This window comes from Littorina saxatilis, linkage group LG8, assembly GCF_037325665.1.
Source record: "Littorina saxatilis isolate snail1 linkage group LG8, US_GU_Lsax_2.0, whole genome shotgun sequence".
In the NCBI taxonomy this organism is placed as follows: Eukaryota; Metazoa; Mollusca; class Gastropoda; order Littorinimorpha; family Littorinidae; genus Littorina; species Littorina saxatilis.
Genome location: NC_090252.1, coordinates 66,046,002 through 66,051,001, shown reverse-complemented (window position 1 = coordinate 66,051,001; position 5,000 = coordinate 66,046,002). Strand labels below are relative to the sequence as shown.

At 39.2% G+C, this 5,000-nt stretch overlaps 1 protein-coding gene across 5 annotated transcripts in view; it reads right to left on the bottom strand.

Annotated features, from left to right (window-relative positions):
* LOC138974191 (uncharacterized) overlaps positions 1–5,000 on the bottom strand; it is a 61,206-nt gene that overhangs the window by 19,957 nt on the left and 36,249 nt on the right. The window contains exon 1 of one of the 5 annotated variants that reach the window (XM_070346902.1): positions 1–928. This exon is cut by the window's left edge and continues 37 nt beyond it. The exons of the other annotated variants lie outside the window; for them this stretch is intronic. The gene's annotated coding sequence lies outside the window, so the exon portion shown is untranslated. Of the gene's footprint in view, positions 929–5,000 lie in introns of those variants that run through there. 5 annotated transcript variants of the gene reach the window in all.

The window sequence follows — 5,000 nt, the reverse complement described above, 5'->3', positions numbered from 1 at the left end:
CAACACAAAGTTTCTGAAGCACAAAATGCAATCTCTTTGTTTCACTGCATGGTGTCTTGTAGTTGTAACGCTACAGTTCACAGTCCTCAGCCCAACACAACACGTGTTACACTGATCTTTTTACAGCACTGTGCTGTGTAGTTGTAACGCTACAGTTCACAGTCCTCAGCCCAACACAACAACACGTGTTACACTGATCCTTGTACAGCACTGTGCTGTGTAGTTGTAACGCTACAGTTCACAGTCCTTAGCCCAACACATCAACACGTGTTACACTGATCTTTTTACAGCACTGTGCTGTGTAGTTGTAACGCTACAGTTCACAGTCCTCAACCCTACACAACAACACGTGTTACACTGATCTTTTTACAGCACTGTGCTATGTAGTTGTAACGCTACAGTTCACAGTCCTCAGCCCAACACATCAACACGTGTTACACTGATCCTTGTACAGCACTGTGCTGTGTAGTTGTAACGCTACAGTTCACAGTCCTTAACCCAACACAACAACACGTGTTACACTGATCTTTGTACAGCACTGTGCTGTGTAGTTGTAACGCTACAGTTCACAGTCCTCAGCCCAACACATCTCACACCAGGAAACGGGACAAACTTATGATACTATTACCCCCTGAATCTCACCAAAACAATGTCACGTAAAGTATGCAGTACAGTCGGTCACATATTACAATCACGTGTGTTTACTATTCTGGCACCCCCGCTGTGCTTTGATGTCAAAACGAACGTTATTTAGTCATCCAAACGTTAAGCAATAATGAAGCGAGTTGTTATACAGAGATACTGAGAACGAATCGTTGTACAAAGCGTTATACAGAGATACTGAGAACGAATCGTTGTACAAAGCGTTATACAGAGATACTGAGAACGAATCGTTGTACAAAGCGTTATACAGAGATACTGAGAACGAATCGTTGTACAAAGCGTTATACAGAGATACTGAGAACGAATCCGGTTGTACAAAGCGTTATACAGAGATACTGAGAACGAATCGTTGTACAAAGCGTTATACAGAGATACTGAGAACGAATCGTTGTACAAAGCGTTATACAGAGATACTGAGAACGAATCGTTGTACAAAGCGTTATACAGAGATACTGAGAACGAATCGTTGTACAAAGCGTTATACAGAGATACTGAGAACGAATCGTTGTACAAAGCGGTTATACAGAGATACTGAGAACGAATTGTTGTACAAAGCGAGCACGGAATCATGCAACAACAAAACTAACACAAGGTGTGCCCCAAAGACCCAAGGAAAAACTTCCTGGTTGAAATATTCTCAACTCCTTACGTATGCGTGGTGTCAACACAACGACAGCGACCACACAGTGACACTCTTTGTACCCCGGGTGCATAGCTAATCAAATTACACTGAGACTAGTGGTACCCGTGCTACGCACTTTGTGTGCTGCGCATGCGATGTCATTTTGTTGGTTATGTGCTTGTGAAAATGTTGTTTGCACCCCTCCCCCCCCCCCCCCCCCCCGCACATTATCCCGCATATAATGAATTATATTCTCTTGGTGAAAAATAAAATGTTAACCCTTACACCGGTGCAATTCTGTAACACATGTTACATAGCCACTGGTGAATTAACAGAGAGAAAAATAACAAAAAACAGTCATATAGGTTTTCGCATCAATGGGAGGTAATCGGAACTGACCAAAAAGACTGCGCGACCGCACGCGACTATACAAACAAACAAAATAAAATACAGCAGGTATGACGTTTGCATGAATCCATGATTACGTCTACATGAACAACAGTGATAAAAGTGCGCATCTCTTCCCAGCCGTGCAGCGCTTTGAAAGTTGGAAGCATTAAAATTTGAACGGGTAAAAAGCCATCGTGAAGATACGAAAAAAAGTATGACGTCTAAAATACTTAATGATTCAAACGCATAGTATAACATATGTAATTGACAACATTGACAACAGAAAATATATACATGGTTCACACACACAATCGAGTGCACACATCCATCCATGCTTATTTAAAGTCATGTACACACACACACACATACATACATACATGGCATCAAGCAACACACAATTAAATGACACATATGGAATATGGAAAACGTATAATGGACATGACCATGGCAAGTAATTTACACCGTTACCTACTATAAAATTGATGATATATATATACCACTCACTTGCTATTCGCCTAAAAGCTTGCGGTGTGCTGTGACACATATAAGAAACCAGAAGAAAAAAGGACTTTACTTTGGCGAAAAGAGCATATGCTGCTTATTTTTGTACATAACTGCTATAACTGTATTTTTTCCGAACACTTACATGTAAAAAACATAGAGATATATCTTACCATTTCACTAAGACAGCCAAAATAACGGTCAAATTAAGGGGAGATCATGATGACGTACATGTCTATGGTTGCACCGGGGGAAAATATTTAGTCGCTGGAACCTATAAGGTATAACACATGTTACATAGCCACTGGTGAATTAACAGAGAGAAAAATAACAAAAAACAGTCATATAGGTTTTCGCATCAATGGGAGGTAATCGGAACTGACCAAAAAGACTGCGCGACCGCACGCGACTATACAAACAAACAAAATAAAATACAGCAGGTATGACGTTTGCATGAATCCATGATTACGTCTACATGAACAACAGTGATAAAAGTGCGCATCTCTTCCCAGCCGTGCAGCGCTTTGAAAGTTGGAAGCATTAAAATTTAAACGGGTAAAAAGCCATCGTGAAGATACGAAAAAAAGTACTTAATGATTCAAACGCATAGTATAACATATGTAATTGACAACATTGACAACAGAAAATATATACATGGTTCACACACACAATCGAGTGCACACATCCATCCATGCTTATTTAAAGTCATGTACACACACACACACATACATACATACATGGCATCAAGCAACACACAATTAAATGACACATATGGAATATGGAAAACGTATAATGGACATGAACATGGCAAGTAATTTACACCGTTACCTACTATAAAATTGATGATATATATATACCACTCACTTGCTATTCGCCTAAAAGCTTGCGGTGTGCTGTGACACATATAAGAAACCAGAAGAAAAAAGGACTTTACTTTGGCGAAAAGAGCATATGCTGCTTATTTTTGTACATAACTGCTATAACTGTATTTTTTCCGAACACTTACATGTAAAAAACATAGAGATATATCTTACCATTTCACTAAGACAGCCAAAATAACGGTCAAATTAAGGGGAGATCATGATGACGTACATGTCTATGGTTGCACCGGGGAAAAATATTTAGTCGCTGGAACCTATAAGGTATAACACATGTTACATAGCCACTGGTGAATTAACAGAGAGAAAAATAACAAAAAACAGTCATATAGGTTTTCGCATCAATGGAACTGACCAAAAAGACTGCGCGACCGCACGCGACTATACAAACAAACAAAATAAAATACAGCAGGTATGACGTTTGCATGAATCCATGATTACGTCTACATGAACAACAGTGATAAAAGTGCGCATCTCTTCCCAGCCGTGCAGCGCTTTGAAAGTTGGAAGCATTAAAATTTAAACGGGTAAAAAGCCATCGTGAAGATACGAAAAAAAGTATGACGTCTAAAATACTTAATGATTCAAACGCATAGTATAACATATCTAATTGACAACATTGACAACAGAAAATATATACATGGTTCACACACACAATCGAGTGCACACATCCATCCATGCTTATTTAAAGTCATGTACACACACACACACACATACATACATGGCATCAAGCAACACACAATTAAATGACACATATGGAATATTGAAAACGTATAACGGACATGAACATGGTAAGTATTTTACACCGTTATCTACTATAAAATTGATGATATATATATACCACTCACTTGCTATTCGCCTAAAAGCTTGCGGTGTGCTGTGACACATATAAGAAACCAGAAGAAAAAAGGACTTTACTTTGGCGAAAAGAGCATATGCTGCTTATTTTTGTACATAGCTGCTATAACTGTATTTTTTCCGAACACTTACATGTAAAAAACATAGAGATATATCTTACCATTTCACTAAGACAGCCAAAATAACGGTCAAATTAAGGGGAGATCATGATGACGTACATGTCTATGGTTGAACCGGGGGAAAATATTTAGTCGCTGGAACCTATAAGGTTATACGGCGACTTATCAGGTGATAATGTTTCGAACTATTTAGTAAACAAATCTATGGAATATTTTGGAGTTCCATTAACAGATAAACAGATCTATCTATCTTCTTATTATTTTAGGTTCGTCTGGGGTAGAGAAATAAAACACACAGCTAGGTTCGTCTGAGGTGCGGTCGCGTGTTTAGTCGAACCGAAAGTTGAAGAAGAACCAATCACAGATCTCTTTCGCCGCGATGTCAAAGTTCAGGTCAAAGTTCACTTTTGTCTGCTCAAATTTGCGAGACAAACCTCTTCAAACTTTGTTCGTGGACAAAATTGGAAGTCGGGACCTAGCGGAATCGATTTCCTGGGTCACGTTGGCATAGCAACCGAAGGAGAAGGCACAAATCCGCGCGGTTTGGTGACAGGAATCGAAAAACCACCGAAAATCCTACCAGTATTATATAGTAGATGGGTAATGGGGTATGGTAGCACATTCCTGTCAACATGTCAATAGAAAAAGTGTTGTCACTGGGGTTTGTCAAACTGCGAATATGCTTTGGTGGAGAATCTTGCTATCAATATATACATTTGGAATTCAGAGACAAAGTACGAGTGATTGGACAAGAGTAAATGTCTAAACTATTATTACAATAATGTGGACATCAGGCTTTTTTTTTTTGTACGCACATGTTAACCTTTCCTGTGCATCCGGGAATTCTTACTCAGTTTTACTCATTGATAAGAAAGACTAATGGCTGGTCATCCTTGTCCGTCTGTCTGTCTGTCTGTCTGTTTGTCTGTCTGTCTCTCTCTCTGTCAGTCTGTCTCTCTCTCTCTCTGT